General features: G+C 35.3%; 1 long non-coding RNA gene across 1 annotated transcript in view; it reads right to left on the reverse strand.

Annotated features, from left to right (window-relative positions):
- Nucleotides 1-2,924: 2,924 nt before the first annotated feature.
- Nucleotides 2,925-20,968, reverse strand: part of LOC105444121 — a 28,766-nt gene continuing 10,722 nt past the window's right edge. The window contains exons 2-3 of the long non-coding RNA XR_004061789.1: nucleotides 15,652-15,807; nucleotides 2,925-3,640 (exon numbers count right to left, since the gene is read on the reverse strand). This is a non-coding gene — a long non-coding RNA (uncharacterized LOC105444121). The remainder of the gene's footprint in view (nucleotides 3,641-15,651; nucleotides 15,808-20,968) is intronic.

Here is a 20,968-nt window from a genome sequence, read left to right on the forward strand (position 1 = left end):
CTGATACTTCAGTAAGATCATATTATTCTTTTCATTTCATTCAGATCCTAAAATCTAATCCTCCTTGTGCTCCAACTTAGTTCTCCCTGTTCCAACACAATTACTTCTATTCAACTTCCAAAGGCCAAGCTGTGAAGTCTACATGGACGGGAGATCAAATAATACATTTTCCTGAATCAAAGACTAGTGGAATTGTTCAAGCCATCACGTCTGTCCAGCTATTACCCTCGGGAGATAGTTGATTAGCTTCTATACTGTGGAGGGAGGCACAGTGTGCAAAAACACTTCATTAATTTGCTCTTCCGGTGCCTAATTAATTTCTCTCTGGGAGGATGTTCAGAGCACATCTCCCAAACACATGTTTTAGGTATAGGATGAAATCATCCCTCGATACCAACACCAATACAGTTTACCTATTATGATTTCATAAATTGGGACAATGCACTTTAATATGTGACTGCTTTCAGCCGAGACAGAGGCATGTAAAAAGGAACGCATCTCCCCTCAAGCTCATAGGATAGTAGTTCAATGATAAGCCTGAGAAATCTCATTGACTTTAAAGTGTATAGAGTAGGTTACTCGTCTGAGAATACAAGATTCTCATTGCAAGTTCTCATTTGGTGTTGATGAACGTCAAGAGGTCTATGCCTTTAACTAGAAAATGCATTGCAAAATACATTTCTCTGTGTTAATCTAAAATATTGCTTGAGGTGTATCAGGAACTCAACTTTGATGTAAATAAGAAATAATGTTATGGCCCTCCCACTCCAGCTCTCAAATTAAAATATATATATATAATAACAATGAATAATGATCCATATCGAAAGAAATTAGATCACAGAAATGTTTTTCCTTTCTTTCATAAATGTATATTCTTTTCATCCTGTTTGTAGGGTTTTACCTCCCCCACCCCCTAACTCTCTCCACTTTTTTCATTAACTTTCAGCCCTATTCAGATACTCTCACATTTTCTGATTTTTCATGGCCCTCATTCTACAAAATAGTATCTAAAGTCAAAGAGAAACATTTCAAACTATTATTATTCAGAAAATGAATTTAACACATAAATGAAGCTCAGTCCTTCTATTTTGTTATATCTCAGATGTCCCTGATATGATATCTATACGAGGAATCATGATAAATTAGGTCAATGGCAATTTACTACGTAGAATATCCGGAGATGGGTTGCACACCCTGGAGGGGAATCTGAAATCAGTCTAAAGTGCAATACTGAAGATCATGCTTAGCTCATCATGATGAGGGGAGTTACATTACATCAATTTAGAAGACATGACAGCCCAGTGGTAGAGTAGTGGTCTCATAGCAGGGAGGTCCAGGAATCGAAACCAAGTCAATGCGTTAGTGCCCTTTAGTGTTGCATTAATCCTCATTACCAAGCAAGTACCAAACCAAAACATCCTAGTCAAGATGAAGCAAAATGGTTCAATAGATCTAAAAACCCTTTTTTTTTTGTGGAATGATCACCCTTCAGAAAAACATGCTTTTATTATGGTTCTAACAAATCTCTTTCTCTGTGATATATTATCTTTCAATCTTCATTATTTTTAAAAATATATGGAGACCAATGTGTTGGGTATTAATGAAAATTGAAAAGAAAAAAACGGAGCATAACTGAGAAGGAAGAATAACAAACACAGAAAGGGAGAGCGTCTAGAGACTGTTATAATTGGAAGAGATGGTGAGACAGAAAAAGAGAAAGAATGAGAAATGGAAACCAGCGACAACACCTGTATATGTTTTTCTTCATTGTTTCTAAATGTCAGTAATTGTATGGAGCCATTTACAGAGCATGGTTGCTAAAGGCAAAGGGCAACCATAGGGAGCTTAAACCATACTTGTTCACTTAGGGCTTTGAAAGGTTAGAAGTCATTTCTTCCAACGTCTCCTCGGCTAAACTACCCTTCTGTCTCATCTACAACTTTAAAGAGGATGAAAGAAAGAATTATTGATGTGCAGCCTCACTGCACTCTCCATCATTCTGTTCCACGATACAGCACCATTTTGGCTGGTGCAAACCCCCCATTATCAGTGCTCTGGTATTATCTGAAGCACATCTATGGTTTCCTTATTTTCATTTCTAAATGGGAAAGCTGCTCCGTAAGAACATCGGTGGCAGTGGGGATAAATAGAGCTCGGGTATGCGCAAGACTCCTTCAGTTGTAGGTGTTCGGTAAAATAGAAAGAAAAAATCTTCCCAAATGATTTGGATCGCCAAAGGCAAGAGAGTGACATATTAAAAATACAGAGTTGACTTGATGTGCGATTCATCTTGCAGAGTCCTTTGACATTTATCGAGGGATTGCAAGTGACATTCTCTCATGTTTGGATAGAAAAATATTGTTGGGTTATGGAACTAGAAAAGAGCGGAGAGAAGAAGTATAAAGAAAGGAATATCATTTCATCAGCAAATGATGGGGGCGCTATACAAAAATATACCATTATGGTATGTTATAAGGTAGTAAACTAGCTAAATAAATATGAAATGGTGTGAAAAACACAAGGGTTACCAATTTTAGTTGATGATCATTCTGAGGCTAATAGAATTTCTGCAAGTTTTTTCAGTGATCATGATCGCGTGACTTTTGTTTGTCATCTACAACAACAACAGAATACTGAAAGTGCATGTAACATTAGAATTATCAAAGTTGTGTTGATGTAGCTAAGAACATTATATGCATCTGATACACGCTTCTATTTTTTGTTAAAGGAATGTATGCTAGAGTTCACACTCCATGAAAAAGCAATATCTATGTCACATTGAGTGTTTTTGAGGATGATACAGGAAAAGTGCAATGCACAAGTCAAGGAGTAATGATGCTATCACATGTTGAGGGCCAGAAGGATATTAGCTCTGTGTAAGAATATATGATTTAATGCCCTTTTAGCTCTCAATAGAGAGTTTCTTTTTGTAGTTACAAATTTGTTAATTTAATTACTCATTATTCCTAACTATTTGTTGAGGGGTCCACACATTGCTTTTTAGTGGACCCCTCTGATAATATGTATTCCTTAATTTTTGTAAATGATTAACATTGATTTGTAATGTTTTGTTGGAAGCAGAAATAAAAGTGATATTGAAGAAAAAAAATCAGCAACCTCTTGATTCAGCATTGTATTCATATGTTATATGATATCATTTAGACAGTTTGAAGATGTGTGTATGTAAACATGGCTTGCAAATGGCCGAACTAAATCTTTAAGAAAATATAAGAAATCCATAATAATAACATTCTAGTTCAATAATCTATCCAAAAATTGAATTCTGCATGCACCTTACAAAAACAAACTTAAATTGACACTTTGTACTAAACGGAAAGAGATTAAATTAAAAAAAAACCTATTATTTTCTTTTTCTTTAATTTCTTCTCAAACCTTAATCTCCTTGGCTGCATTTTAGATCTTTTTTTTAAAAAGCATATTTTCTCATTAATCAAATGCTTCTTGCCCCATTTCATGAGCTTTTGGAAATCCGGCAAGCTGAAATAGAGTTATCAAGTATCATTTGGCCACAAATATTCTTTCCAAGACTAAACTAGTTTATGACATATGTTAAAATATTAAGATTGTAATAATGAAAAGTTACACTTACTGTTTAGTCTTTGTGTCCTGGGAGATTGCACTGTATTGAAAGAGAAAACAAACAAAAGAAATCACAGCTTGTTACAATCATATGTTTGGATCTCATTTAAGTATAAATATTTATTATTCATATATCAAATGCATAATTACCTACATTAAAATTCATAATTTGATATTATCTAATTTTGATTCCTGATCATGCAATCAATATGGCATATATTTTTCTCTTTGTCTAATCAATTAAAATCAAAATGTGAGAGACATCTTTTGTTTTTATTCAATTTAAGACAGAAAATTATCAAAGATAAAAATAGACATGTACATTCTCTTCCACTAGTATCCTTTAATAAAACATGGCAGTAAAATTATGAGGTGAGGGGGAATTAACAATTTTGCTTTTAAAACCATACTGACCAAAATAACAAAGCACTCTACAAGTAAATATATATCTTTAACGTGAAAAGGATGAGGAAAAACATCCACTGGTATCATAGCTGCATACAGATCACAAAGTGTCTAGCCTGGCGTCACATCTAATTTCATTACATGTGGATTACACTAATGTAATCCAATTAATCCATTACTACAAAACAACTCATACATTAGGTTCCTGTAGTCTCACGTATGAGCATATAGATGAAAACAAAGGTGAATTTCAGGGCTTAAAAATATGAAGAATAGAAATATTAATTGCACTACGAAAGGGACAAGAGAAAAGAATGAAAATACCTCACAAATGTCAATAACTGTCTAAATAACAAATATAACAAATTAGTGATTGGCAATGTACAGTTCAATTAGACTCTAATACATTGTGCCTTGCTCTTTCAAATGGTGGCCTCAATTTATTTCCAGCAATCAAATACACGCAAGTCCATCAATGCCATTTGAATTAATGCAGTGATGCAAGTGCTACACTAAACAATTTAACAAAGTTCACTGCCTCTTGCCCTGGAACAAAATAATTTATTGGGGTAACACTCTCAGGTCAGAAAATGTCAGAATTAATATTTGATAGATTTGCTCCATTTTGGTGATGGCAGATACAATGTATCCACATCAGAATATAAAATATACAAAATATTTTCTTAATTTCTGAAAGTATTGGTAAGCAAATGACTCCAAGACATTTTAAGGTCCACCTCAAATCGCCTTAAAGGTAAAGACCAGTTTTGGAAACGCCCCCCTCTCAAAAAATAAAATGGAAGCTCTTATCACCAATCGTGTGAAAGAGTATGTTTTGACTAATACGTGATTATACACATTTTGCCGAGAAACTGCGTACTAATTGATATATTTGGTAAATTATTATATCTATTTGGACCTGATAGATATAACGCACGTGTCGCACACATGTCACGTAGTCCCATATACATCTTTCTGTGTACAGTGCTTGTAACTTTACCAAGACTGGGCCAAATTTCTTATAATTTTGATGATTCCAGAACCTTGCAGTACACACCAGTACTTATATGCTAGATGATCAACCTTTTCTGATCGATTCCACAACGTTTCTTTCACAATGCGATCGCATGAACATAACTGGTCTTTATCTTTAAACTATACACAGATTTCACCTAGCTTATAGACAACCTTTCTCTATATATCTCTCTCTCTTCCCCCCCCCCCCCCCTCTCTCTCTCTCTCTCTCTATGCTCGGCTCATTTTTAACTGCTTGAAATTATTAATGGTTGACATTCTGATGCTCAACTGGAGTGAGTGCTTGACATTTTCATCAACAGCTTCACTTGTCTTGGATTTTCATACATGTATATACACATAGGTTGAGAGGGGAAAAAATCGAATTAAATTACATCAATGCAACAGGGGTGTGCAATTCAACAAGCAGTTGTAAATTTAGTCTCAGGGTCTTTTTGTCATTTTGACAGTACTTGCAAATAATGCATTCAGGTACCGACTGCTTACATCATGTCAACCTCTCCTAAATATAGTGTTTTATGGAAGGCCTAGTATCTGTCTTTGTTTTCACATTCTCCCCTCCCCCATCTCTCTCTCTCTCTCTCTCTCTTGTTCTCACTATTTCTCTTTCTTCCTCATACTCCCACTCGACTGTACAGGCAACTCTAACTCTTCTGCCATCACTCCTTTTACTGTCAATTTTTCCCCTTTAATACACACGTTTTCTCATTTGCAATATCATGCCACGCCTTTTAATAACATAACATCTTTTTACATCTCCATCTATAAAATGCACTCTTTGAATATCATGCCTCGTTATTTTTCATCTGTAAAGCACACATTTTTAAGACAGGAGACGTATAGACAACAAAAGTACATAAAGAATGATATACCAGAAAGGGGTTTTACCTAATCCTTCTACTTGAAAGGGCAGAAGTGGTAGAGTTACCTATTTCTCACATGACCTACTTTCTATCTGCCACTCATGCGGGAAAGAAAGAGTCTCTGTGGCATTTAAGTTACATAGCAGTATCAATCTGAAAGTCTAAGGAGGAAAAAGTACATTCGTTTCACCATCATTGAATGCCAAAGTACTGTATTGTACATTTCGTAGCTCGGAGGTAAGGATTCGTTATCTCCTTATTTTTGTTCGAGAAAGAAGGGGAGACACCATTTTAAAAAGATATTATAAGGCAGCTAATAGCTATGTGTGCTGTGTAAAGTAAACCCTGCTCTACATTTCACTACAATATGCAATGTAAAATGATGAGAATTGTCAAATTCTAATAGATTACCAGAATGATTGAAAATATGTACATGTCATTATAATCCAATGGACTATTCAATGTAAGCCCTTATTCTACATAAACATAAAATGTGAAATGCAACATGTTTTGAAGAAGAATTTTATGAGAAGATTTACGACTTCATTGGAAGGTGGCTAAAATAATTTCTCAATACGTCAACTTGAAACTACAGGCCTTCTAGAAAAACCATAATGTCATCATTACATAGCTTTCATCTTCTGCAACTTACTGCATACCATAGTCCCTACCATAAAAGAGGAAAAGGGAGAGAGTGAGAGAGAGAGAGAGAGAGAGAGAGGGGGGGGGGCAAGAATGAAAGAGAGAGAGAGATGGAGAAAATGTGAGAGGGAGAAGTATGTGTAAAGAAGAGGGAGACAAAAATAAAGAGAAGGAGAATATTGGAGAGAGATATGCGCGAAACAAACAAAAATATTCATGAGGCAAGAATATGGAGGTGGGGAGCAAAGCAGATAAGGAGAGGAAGGGAGAGGAAACAGAGAGGAGATTGATGCAACGTAGAGGGGAGATGGAAAGTAAAAGGAGGTACATACATCCCTTCCCTCGCACACTGATGAACTTCATGCATTATTACATCCAATCTACAACATCGTACGAGACTCTGACACTCTGTAATGTTTTGTTTTTTTGTTTTTATTCACGGTTGGTTTAAGAAGAGAGGCTTCGTAAGTGGGAATAGTTTTCCAGGTACTGCAAATATTTAGGTTAACGTAATGCACAATTTTTTTTCCCCCGCAACAAATAAGCTTCTTCTTTATATGATGCATGATAACATGCTTCATGCAATGATAATGATTTTATGACATGGAGATGTATCTGTGCATGCATAATCACATACATAAACACCTACATGTAGGTATACATCATGATAATTTTTCTTTTTCTCAGAAACTGCAGATGTCTTCTAATGCTACTGAAAACATGAATAATACTACATGTTACTATTAAACAACCATTGTTAATTAGTAATATTTTGCAACTGTAGTACTGTCACCTTTAAAAAAAAATTACGAATTACCACAGCTACATGTATGTCTTCCATGATCTACTACAAAACAAGACTGATTTTTTTAAAACAAATCTACGAATCAAAGACTATCTTGAATTTCATTACTGTTATTGGTAGTACCACTGATAAGAGGTTCAAAATCATGTAGTTTAGAAATAGCTTTTTGAGCTTAATTTAGAAACACATTCACCATGATAAGACCTTAAATCTATATGAAAGTAAAGGAATATAAGATGGCAAACTCATCCCCTTTTACCTTTTTAAAATGAATTTTATCAACGGTTTTCTAATGTTTATCATCTGAAGATGTGAACAGAGTACAGTGTACCTCCCCCCCCCCCCCTTCCCCCTCCCCCTCTCTCTCTCACTCTCTCACTGTATTTTTCTATTTGTCTAACTATCTATCTATCTATCACTCTTTTTTCTCTTTCTGTCTTTCTCTCCTCCTCTCTTTCTCTCTCTACAAGTGGCTTGAGTGTCAAGAAAGTGCAAAATCTGTCGCATATGATGTCTCCAAAAACAAATAACACAACAATTTCCTTCAAAAATGTATAGGGTGAAGATTCGTTGTTATAACACTCTAACACAGCGATTGCCTGTTAAATGTCAAATGATACCCATTATTGTTACACCCCCTGACCACATGCAAATACTACTTTTTCATTTAATGTCCTTGGCATATGCCCATTTTTCATACCATCAGTTCCCATTTATACATATATCATGAGAAACATAGCCAGTGCATTCACTGGTGAGACACATGTAGGTCTCCGAGGGGAGTTGGGTCACATTAATTTTTACCAAGACTGGGTGTAAATCTAGGCCAATACAAATTGATCTGGCTGCCTGTGGGGTTCTATGGCTGACCAAATTGCATCTGGAACTTAATCAAAAGAGATTTTTGACTTGCTGCCAAGACATGTACAGGTACTTCAAATTTATGCTACCAATGGGTTTTTATAAAGGAGCTTCTTAGCAATAGTTGACATTTTCAGAATCTTATACCACATCTAACTGTATAAGTTTGCTTGACAATACACATGTAGGCCGACTGTAAAAACAAAAGATTTGTATTTTTAAGAACCTATCAGGAGACCCTAACAACACTTTTGAATTTAATATGCTTAGAAAAAATGAACCAAATTCTACATGTAAAAAACAATTTATGATCTAAAATGCAAAACATTAAAGGAATTTAAGTCCATGTGGATGTCTTTACAATGTACCTTCTGCATAAATAATCCAATGTTTATAAGATAATAGAAATCATAACATTTGTAATTCATGTCTATTCAAACTTTAAGATTGAAGTACATATACATGTAGCTATTCTCATTTGGGAAAGATGCAAATTAATAGCACTCCCAATACAACTACATTAACTCAAATCTTAATACTGAACCAATGACAGAGAGAGAGAGAAACGTACCGACTCAACATCACCGTGGCCCAATATTTGTGCAAGTGAATTTGTAGATGTGAGGTAGGGTGCTACTGGTCTGATGGCCGATAGGATACATGCAACACTCTGGTATGCGTGGAATGCTGGTCAGCTAAGAACTATGTCAATTCCCTACTGGATAGTCTCCTTCTACAACTCTCATATATATATATATATATATACACTAAAGAAGTTTACAATCAATCAAACGGCATGATGGTCTTTTGATAGGCATGCAATTTCTAAGAAATTGTACATTCAAAAGTTGTTAACCACGCACATGTACATGTATGTAACACATTTCACAATACATGAGAAATTCAAATAATACTCTATAGGCGGTGTCACACAGAAAAATCCCTTAAAAAATCCCTTGAAAAATTTGAAAAATCCTTTCAAGGGAGAATTTTCTTGGTTCGTTAGAAGGGATAATTGATGACAGACAGCATTTAAGAGGATAACTAAAATCCGGATTTTTGTTCCACTTTGTGACACCCCCTAATCAGTGTTAGATATGAAACTATGAAGCCATAATCCGACATCTTTGGTTTAGATATGTTTAGGAAAATGCAACACAAAACTGTGCTTGTTCGATGTTCCAACTTCTGATGTTCCAGTTATTTACAGTACTATGAGTATCACCTATTTTGTGTAAGAAAATACATTTCAATGCAAAAATAATGAATAGATTTCTTTGGTTTTTTGAAGAAATTGTTTATTATGGTCCATGATTACTAAAGCACGTTAATACTGTATGACCTGTCATTTTCATGAGGTTTTTTCTTCTGAGATTTCACAAATTTAAGTTGTAAGGTCACAAATTGAACACTGTGTGAGAATGAGGCAATACATGCATGGATATGCATTGTAAGTAGGCTGTATTACTACAAAAACAACTCGCAAAAATGTTTACCTGTGTATATCCCTGTCATGCATACCCTTGTATACCCTTGTACATGGCCTTTTGATGGACGAATACCAATGTTCATGATATTATGATTGTGCCCATAAAATACGACCGCTCCAGCCCAACACCTTTCAAAGCCATAGCGCCACTGTAAAGCCATGATCACAGCTCTAGACCTTGAAAGTTACAGATGCAATGACTCATTTTTTGTATTTCTTTTGTATTTAATTGGGTTTTGGTTTTTGTTTATAGTTTAAAATATGTTTTTGTGTACCTGGTGGAAATTGTATTACCCTTGTAATGAACTTGATCGAAGGGAAACATGTGTACTTGAAACGGACCTACTGTAAAGTAGCTTAAAGCCACACAGGCATACGACATAAATATAGAGATGCCAACCTCTTGACACACACAAAAAAAACTGAATATCTTTTTTAAATCTGATTTTGGAGAGAAAAATCAGATTTTCACGAAAACTGTGATTCTGCGTTTTTTTTTATGGGATTTGAAGGTTTTTTTTATTTTATAATTATTTATTTTAAAAAAATAGATGAAAAATCGTAATTCAAGAGGTAATATTGTATTATCATACTAAATAGGACAAAACCATACTGGTTAGCATCTTTTTAGATGTAAAGTAAATAGAGAAATACAAAGCCATGGAGGTTTAATTGCAATAGCATCGTCTAGTTCAACTCTGTGTCAATGACCATCTAGCCTACTTCTCTCTTGGCCTTGGCCTCTGGAATAAAATCACCCAGACGAGGTGATGGAAGATGAGTAATTTGATCCAATGAATATATTGCATAAACTGAGTGACACGGGAGTATGATTTCCATTGTGAGTCCATCTAATCTGTACCAAGTACCAACTGCTTTTTTTAATGTTTAATTGTACGATATATGAGCATGAAAAGCAAGATAAGATATATTTGTATGTATACCCGGTAATAAGTTTAGATTTTGGTATTCCATCTACATTTCTAATTCAGACAGCCGTTCAAATGATCTATAGAATTATTGATTTAATGCATTTTTTTTAATGCTTTTTCATTTTGCTACCATTTAAGATCAGTTTTTCTACAGATTACATTGTTTATTCTATCAGACAAGGGAAAACAGAATGAGCTTATAAGTATTTTACAAGAGGAATCCATCAAATGTGGGAGTACTATAAATAGAAAGAGGGACTGAGCGTAACTTTGAGTTGCGTCTCATGAATCGGTAACCTGTAGCGAACCAGCTGAACAGGTGTAAATGGTACAGCACTGTTCTTTTCTTCTCATATTCACTTGGTATTGTGAAAAGTAGACTAATGTCACAGACAGGCTTCATGAATCTGAGCAAAAATAAGATCTAAACATACCATGATCTAAAGGTTAATTGATCTATGATTCATAACTCACAATGCTATTTGGTGAAAGATAGACAACTGCCTATTAAACCGAAGGTATGATGTTCCTTACCATGCACTTGATCATATACGTGTGAAGATATCATACTATAGGTGCATGTAGGTAGGCAAAGGTTGCGTTTCTTCGTGAGACTACATGTATCTATGACAAAGCTAGAAAGAGATCTGTCTTCAAAGTGTAGTCATGTCGCTGGCCAATGGGTCATGTACGAGACATCTACAGAGCTGGGCTGTGGAAGCTTGATAGTGCAATTGCATGTACATATATGCAGCAATGTAGAAATATAAAATATAAATAACAAATATAAATATCAAATCTATATTGCAGATGAGCATGATTTATACCAAATTTCAGATATTAGCAAGCGATCACCGATGAACATGAAATTGTGTACTGTAAGATCAAGAGCCAATTTTCGTTTTTTAATGAAAATCTTATGGCTTTGTTCTGAACCTAATTCAATGAATCTGCCACAGCTTGGGTCTGACTAAGATGTGGATCATAAATGAGTGACATTTCATAATAATGTCAGACACACCAAGTATACTATGACACAAAACTTGCCAATTTGAGCAACATGTTCATATACATGTATTTTCAATATTTGTGTAAAAAAATTACACAAGTAAAACACGCGCACATGTATATGAACACCAAACTAAAACAGGGACCAATCTCTGCCATTTTTGAGAAACCATGACAAATTTTCATCACCTATTTATATCCGATGAAATTGCACTAAAAGTGTTCCTTTCTACAATACCTACACATTATTATCAATGAGGAAATCAAAGCAAGTGCTTAACATACAGGATTTGTGTTTCATGTTTTTACCCACTAATGATCATGTGCATGAATAATATATTCAAGACATGAAGCATTCTTTCTTTCAAAAAAATATTCATGCACCTGTCATTATCCGGCATGGTTCATTTCCAAAGTGCTTATCATTATAGTTAAACAAGAAGAGGAGGACCTGTCTGATTTGCAACACCACACAACCCCCATGGCTTCTCATCTTCTTCAACGACGCAAGTTTACATTCTACCAGCATGCCAACATTCCCTGACATTTTGGTGACATTTTGGTGAGCATGCTTCGCTCGATGTCGTCCTCCCCTCCGCCGGCAGAGAGGAAAATTCGCCCGCAAGATGCGAGATATTAGCCTTACTATTTGTTCTGTCAGACTCTGGGGCTATGCTGACCTTTAAATCTAGTCGCTCCGAACATTTTGTTCCAACCATGCATAGGAATTAGGAGCTAAACTTTGCCCTATATTACAAATCTGTCACATACTGTGCATGTATGTACAGGAGGAGTAGGCTTTGCACTTCTTGCCAGTTCTATACTTTGTAAGTGAAGACTTGATGCTGTTCATGCATGTAAATGATACATAGATAGATGTACACAAAAAAATCAAGAAATAGAATGAACATGTAAGGAATCTTACATTTATTTTGTTTAAATGATGAAAAAATTATTCATTTTATATCCATATTCAGCACATCTAGGCAAAGGGGCAGATCAAGGATTTTGTGGAGGGAGGGAGGGGGGGGGGAGAATATTCCTAATATTTTCTGGCAAGCATTAAAAGGGGGTTATTCCCTGAAAAAAGAATGAAACTCTTGTAGTTGTGTACTCGAGATATAGCACTTGGGTTTCAAAAAGGGGGGGGGGGGCACGAGCCAGTAGGTAGGCTATTAACAGGATAAGTACATGTACATAACGCATAAAATTGAAATACATGTAGATTTATAGCTGAGATGCACATGCGCTGATCTCAAATCATTGAAAGTACAACTTCTGATTTTTCAAACTTCAAAGAATGTTGTGCTCTGACTGTTCAAAACTGATATTTTGAGGACTCCCTCTACTGGTGAAGAATACTAAGACAAATCTACTGCAAGCCTACAAAACATTTTACATGTTTGGGTGATTGAGCGTTCCTTCCTTATAAATGTCTGCATTGTAACTCTAAAGAGATGCTTACATGTAGGTCTCAAGCATCCCTCCTGACACGCATTACTTCCCCAGAGATGTTTCATTGCCATGATATGGACTGTAGGCAGTGCATTGTAATCATTGTAAAATTTGCTCATGCTCACGAACAAGAACTCCTAGTTTTCAAAAGAGTAACGGCAGTAAAGTATCAGTTGGTTCCAATACAACCAGAGAGCAAAGATCAGTGACAGTTTGAGCAAAATTGAATCAAACATAATGAAGTTATATATTTTTAAAAGTTGCAATCACACAAATTGGCAACTCTGTGACCTACCATGTGAGGTCCTCTTGCAATTTTGTTCTGTACAGAAATAAAATTCTCTTAAATTTCCTTTTTCTTGGTTGTTGATGTAGGAATAAATTTCGTTGAATGTGCCATAATCATTATATCTACGAAGGGATTTACACTAGACACGAAAAATCAATATATCTCACACTTTGCACAAAAGTATCTGGATCACTGTGCAATTGAAAACAATATTTCATGGTTTCTGAAAGTGTCTTGATGACGGATATGAATATGCAAAGGCCAAGCTAATGGATGTATGCTCGCGACCCTTGCAAAATGCTTGGGTAAGGACAGAACATGTTTTTCTCTATGTGTTTAATGAGCAAGTTAATACAAAACCAAAAAAATGTATTAGTCAAAATTGAAGTACTAGGTTTCATACAATTAATGATAATAAATATAGAATGGCTTTTCTTTCATGGGATATAAGGGTATATATGGCACTCCATTTGAGAATATTTCATTCATCGTACCAACTCATTAATATGCTCATCAGCTCATGGTATATATACCCTTGTATTGCACTCAAGACCTTTCACTATTATATCAATATTTTCTATGAAGAATATGAAACTTCACACACAAATTTAGTGGAGAGCACAATGAAAGAATACCGCACCTGATTCAACAACGGTCGTTATATTCCCACAAAAACCCTTTTGTTATGAGTGAAGTTCTAAATTAGTATTATCTTTCAAATGCCGTTAGAATTTAACCTTTTCATTTTGGTGGCCTGCAAATGGGACATAGTACCTTTAAGATTAACTTCATGTCACGATAGAATTCCCCATGTAGTCTGTTTTTATGGAAAACTTTAGATCTTGGTCTAAATACTTTTGTTGAAGAATATATTTCAGTTTTCTTAGAATACAGTATAATACAGTGCATGCATGCTCGTGTGTTTGGTTGTGCATCTCACACAATCAAAGAGTGGATTTGGTTGAGAGAAGCTTAAAATTGCTTACCCCAAACTCAGTTGTCACTAACATTGTGCAAATATTTTGCAATTTGTTCTGGCTTAAGAATTTAAAGTTTTCTTCAAGACTGGTTTCTAGCTTTTTTCAATCTCTTTAAGGATGATCGGGGATACACAACATTCATTATACTGTTCAACCCATCATAATTTTGTCAACACATTATATTAATCAAATTATTTTAAATACTTCACAATTGCACCAAGTTCTGCAAAATAATCTTGGATGAGCACTATTCAACATACAATCCAACACTGGGCCCATTCACACAACATGATGGTGTGCAAATATAAGAACAATACCAGTTATACCTATTGGGGTTATTAACTATCAATACTATCAAATTCAAACATGACTCATATTTATGTAAAAGCATTGTACAATGCAGTAAAATCATTCGAAATAAAGAGGTTTGGCTGCACAATTGTTTTTCTTCTACTGGATTTGTTCTCACAATTTAGTAAATCAAGACTCTATCACTTTGTAACCTTGTGGAAATAAATAAATACAGTCATCTTCTTCTATATATCAATGCACTCTGGAAAAGCAGCATTTTGAATCATCAAATTCTAAGCTAGATCCAGTCAAATCTATTTCCATATTGGGCCAATGCCAAGAGAGGAACAGAAAGGAGTATCATTGTTTTCTGAGAAGCCAAGAACTGGCAAGACGACAATGCAACGTGGAAAGGCTTGTCCATGCAAGAATTAGCAGGTGGGGCCCCATTTTCTGTATTCAGCATAAAATATAGATAATTCAAATTCAGGAATAGCTCTCTTTTTTTTTATTTAATTTGCTTAAACTTTGCCAGCAAAGTTACATTTCACATCTGTTTAAAAAAAAATGTAATAAGCAGCAGTGGCAAATGTGGAAGGGTGGGGCTAATGCCTCTATTTTTTTATAAAGTAAGAATAGTGCCCTCCCGTGAGAATAAAGGCTCGTTCAGAAATGATAGAGTAAACTGCCGCAAAAAGAATTGCAATAAACAAAATAAAAAAATATTTTAATGAATGACAACTGCGCACAACAAAGGACTTGAGCATATTCACTTTAAAGCTCTGTGCTATAAGATAGTGATACAGAAATACCAAGCATATTACTCTTTACGACATCATTTTTTTAAACGCAGCGGTTTTGCCGCATCATTTCTGAAGGGAGTCATTTCTGAAGTAATCCTTCCAAGGAAAGAAATAAAAGGGCCCTTCCCATGGTAGATTTCCTTGGCTGTGGTAAAAAATGTGTTTAAAAACAAATTCTGGAAGCTGTACAAACCTGATTCAGCCTTTGAATATGTCAACTGCGACTTGTGATGGCTGCCTAATGATGTGTCATGTGATTTTGGTTTGAGTTGATAGCTATAGAACCATTACTGATCTTCTCTTCGGAAGATTGTCATTCTACTGTCCAAGATGAGGTGGAGGAATTTACCTGCAGCAAAGAGAAAATGGTGACCGACTTTGAAAAATATATAATAACATTTTGTAAACTTTTGCAATCTACACTAATCTGTACTCTTAAAATGAATTTGTAACATTGTTGTAAGGTTGATGAAAAATTGCATAATTTTTGTATGAAATGTTAATTTTAAATTCCTTCAGCTTTTTCACTTTACTGTGCCACGACCACCAGGACGTCCTCCCCTGAGGTGGAAAGACCAAATCCGCCAAGACTCTGGATTAAGCCTGGAGGCTGCCCAACACCAAGCCCAGGACAGAAATGAATGGAGGCAGACCACCCGTAGGAGCGCAAGGGGACACTCCGTCCTGAGCATTTAAGTAAGTAAGTAAGTAATTCAGCTGTACTAACCCTCTAACAAGCAAAAAATCCTGAATTTTTTTTCAAACCACAAAGATATTAATGGTTTTCTCCAAAGGTGTCACTGTGCAACACCCTCTAACAGTGATTAACAGTAAATTCTCCCAACCATTTTCAAATTTCCCCAACCGTTTTTCCTTGAAAATAAGACATAACACAGGCCTTAACAAATCTTTCCACATTTAAATGTCTGGAATGATATTATAGAGCCAAGTCATTGCTTAGTGATGACTTACATTCACCTAGAATGTAATTGAATTGTAATAATATAGTTGGGATAATTAAGGAGTCGATCAGATCAGTTTTTCCCATTTTTTATCATTAATAACGGTCCGTTTCCACTCAAACTTTCATATTATCTTTAATTGTACATTTAGCATTGAAGTCACTACCTTAGCACCATTCCCTCTAATCTGAACAATGTTAAAAAGTCCCTTTAAGTGTACATGTACATAGCATCCCTTTATAGTCACTAAACTGCCAATAAACTCTGACACGCTGTAACAGCAGAAGTAGAGGGTCTTGTGCAAAAATATTTGGGGTGCGCTAACGCATAAAAAAGGGGAATAAGCATTTATAAACGTAAAAGCTACAACAATGCATATACGTACACATGCAAACATTACAAAGTGCTGGGGAAAGGACAAAATATATTTTCTCTCTGTGGTTTAATGTGCAAGTTATTACGAAAACAGATGTAAAGGTGCAAATTGATGTACTGGGTTTCATATAATTAATAATAATAATAATGAATGGTTGTTCCTTTGTGGGATGTATCGCACTCCCTGTGAGAGTATTTCATTCATCATGCCGTGGGGGATACCCTTGCATCCCACTGAAGGCCATTCGATATTACATAAATATTTTCACAGATGACACAGACAGACACAGAAGGATATTGTGGGTTGTTATTTTCGGGGTAACTACTGTAACAATACAAGCTGGTAAGTGCATTATGGGCTCATTTTCACTTGTTAAAATCATGAACCCACATGTACACGTACAACAGAATGCAAAATTTGCATAAAATAACAGGTTATAGCGTACACAAATTCCTTTTTCGCTCTAGGAAGCAACAAGCCTAAACTACATGACCATGTACTGCAGGGCTACAGGTACAGCTCTAAATTATATTATATCATCTAGATTAACAGGCGTTGATGAGTATTACTACGAAGTAGAAGTAGAATGACTTTTTACACATACCCCTGGTAGATAATAGTGTGCCTTGACATTGTGCAGATTGTACAGAATGAGATTATGCTTAATCGTTCCTCTGGTATATATCACCACTGACTGACAAACATGCCATCCAGGTATCATAAATTTGGTATTCAGGCAGCAATACTGGTCTTAAATTCATGATGCAGTCGGCATAAACGAGCCTCGATTCATCCCACTGTCCAATTAAACCTGTCCCAGTTTCACCCACTAAGACGAACGAGTCTAGCCATGCATAACCCATGCCCCCACATTGATTGCTGCCAGTATGCAAACATGATCTACCCTCGACCGACCAAGCAGCCTCGATATGCTCTCATCAGACATTGGCATCGCTAGAACATTCTAAATGTGTAAATACTCTCTAATCAATCACGTATTCTTCCCCAAACCCTAAAAATTAAAAAAAACATAGAGTGATTCAATAGAATTATAAAATTATGACAAGCAGAAGTTTTTTCCTGTAATTTTACTGGAATAAAGCCAATATGTTGCACAGTGCACACGAACAGTACTTAATGAAAACAATCATTACTGTGCATATGTACCAACAGTTTATGTGCAGTAGTACAACAATGCCGAGATGCGTTCGTGCAATGAACAACATACAGCTCCATGTAAATCATACTTATCATGCAGTATCATTTATCTATGAATTGTGTGCACATACATGTATGTATGCACAGCTTTCTTTAACACTGAGGCAGGCATGATCTTTTCCATCTTCAGCACACGAGCACAAAATCTATTAATTTGGGCGTAAATGAGAAGCAGGCTTAATTTCACTTGCTCCATTCTAAATGATACCTGATAGACCCATTAGCATGAATTAGTGATGATGGAAATATGGAAATTGCATTTGTCACTCTTTCTGCAAAGAAGAGTGCAATATTGGCACAATTATTCCACCTCCCACTCGCTCGCTATCTTGTGGCTCTCTGTAAAAGTCTGTGCCTAGCCTTTTTGAAATAAGATGTTTGCTACAGTGAATAGTTTTTACTGGAATGAGTGAGGAAGGACCACACCTTCATGATGCCAAACACAAGTACACCATGTTCCTGTACAAATTTTTCATAAACAGAGACAACAACAAAATTGAATAAAAACTACCAAACCCCCCCCCCCCAAAAAAAAAAAAAAAAAAAAAAACATGCTACTGATAATGTAAAATTGTAAAATAATCATAAGATGATAAGACATTGAAACCTTCATGATTCATAATCTACCCAAAATGGAAGACAACACATTTTACAAATGGTTACTCCATATTTTGTTTCAGACAGGATTATTCATTCATTTTAATACAATTTCCCAATCCGTATGGACACTTGGTGGTTCCAGTATAAGGGGAAGGAGAAAATTCACTAATAATAACCTAATGGTGCCATCTTAAATCACCAAGTTTTTCATAATACATGTTATGTATTTTCTTGTTTTGTATAAATTCTAAAATACATTCCGTCTCATTTTCAAATGAAATGGTTTGACTCGCCAAGTGTTTTTGGCATGACTGATCACACTGGTTATAATCTACCCTAAATAAATATTTGATGAACTGAATATTGTAAAATTCTGAGAATTTGGCTAGTGTGAGTGCATGTACACAACCAGCATAATTGTATATTAAGGGATTCCCCCTGAGTCCCAATTCAAGAGAGGAAATGGTTCAGGAAGAGAATATATTTCCTCAATTTTCACACATTTTAGTGTACACACAACAAGCACATATTACTGAAAATCTGATCATGTCATTGCACTGATGTCAAATATTTTCACATTAGCTCAATTTACACTGCATGTAAAAATCATCAATTTTTTCTCACATTCCATTAGTTGCATAGCGTACATGACGAAAAACCGATGCAACTTCACCGATTTTTTCAGTGTACATGACCGCTCTTGAAACATAAGTACGATTCCAGTTTTGGTCACATGACTCTTCTCACTTCCATGCCATCATTTGCACAGCAGTGAGAAGTCACGCGTGAACACTTCTTACCCAAAAATCAGAACGATCAAACACCAACTTTTTAAATGGATTTTGGGGGTAGTGTAAATGATAGTCCGAAAAATAAATGACTTTTTAAAATGGTGTTTTGGCTGTGTAAATTGGCCTAATATTGTCGTTGCTGGTTTACTGAATTAAGGATATGAGCTGATGTAACGATGTTCAACTGTTAAACCACAAATTCTAATCAATTTCACAGCTGTTTGAGGTTTGTGTATTAAAGTTTGCAGCAAAATAATTGAATACACAAAAGTTCTTGTCCAGAGCAAAAATAAGAACCATTCAAAGAGTTTTAGGTCATCAAAGTATTGGTTTTACAGTAAATAATCATCAAGCAAAAGCTATAATATACAGTATGTTCTGAATTTGCCTTTCATTCCCTCCTCCTACTTGTTTTAGTTATGAAGATCAGTTGTATCAAATTTATCCAATCTCATTCATACAATTACAGAGTTATTTGATTATTCTTTAAGGTTATGGAAGCATTTCTTAGTAATAGGCAACTAGGTCATTGTACTCGTTTCTCATTGTGCTCTTAATATTAAAAAGTTTGACAGATTCAAGCAAATCAATCCTTTTCAATTCTTTTCTTCCCTTCCCTTTTTTTGTCCTCAATAATACAAGGTCAACCAACAGGACTAAACTGTACAACTTCCGCCTTTCCCTGATCATAACCCCCACTGCATTTCCTGATTAAAAGTGTTGCCATAGAAACAAGTGATACCCGTAAAGGCTGGGTGCAGACATGAGTTTGGCCCAACACAGGAGTATGAACATGCAGCATGCCATGTCCACCCAGAGTTTGTTCTTTCTTGTTAGGGATTGAATGAGTCATCATCTTTCATTGTGCAATATAAACTATCAAGCACAAACCTACATGTACATTGTATTTGGAACATGGAATGGAAGTGTGCAATTTAGCAATCACAAAGGAACAACATTTTTTGTATTCATTAAGTAGGAATGCACAATGTTTGATAGCAGAAGTGGAAGGGGTAAATACGATTTTATACTTTTCTGCTAAAAAAACAAGCAAGAAGGTAGAATACAACCCTCAAAAGGACTCTAGAACACCTGTTTATTTATACAATATACTGTTGTTTATCAGAACATATTCATCATAGATAAATTTCTTGTATCCTTCCTATAGTATTAAAAGTTAATTGAAGAAAAATTATGACCAATTTGGACTTGGACCAAAAGAGGTGCATTGCCAAATTTACCAACAAGCAGAGAATGTGTAAGAGGATGGATCTGTACTGTATTTCATGGAATCGTATTTCTTTTCCACAAATCACATCACATGTTCTCGTCAAGATATCTTGAGTTTGGCAGGCTTACAACTTAAGCTCACTGATAACATCATACCCAGAGATTTAAAAGGTCTACTACCACAAAACATATTCTCCACATTCTTTACATGTACATGTATGAAAACAAACAAAAAATGCACATATATGTGGAGAAGTAAAGCTTATTCAACCAATTCTTTCTAAGCCCACATTTCATAAAGTGCACAAAATATTTTGGAGGTGTTAAAAATCA

Source organism: Strongylocentrotus purpuratus, unplaced genomic scaffold, assembly GCF_000002235.5.
Source record: "Strongylocentrotus purpuratus isolate Spur 01 unplaced genomic scaffold, Spur_5.0 spur5_scaffold_6, whole genome shotgun sequence".
In the NCBI taxonomy this organism is placed as follows: domain Eukaryota; kingdom Metazoa; phylum Echinodermata; class Echinoidea; order Camarodonta; family Strongylocentrotidae; genus Strongylocentrotus; species Strongylocentrotus purpuratus.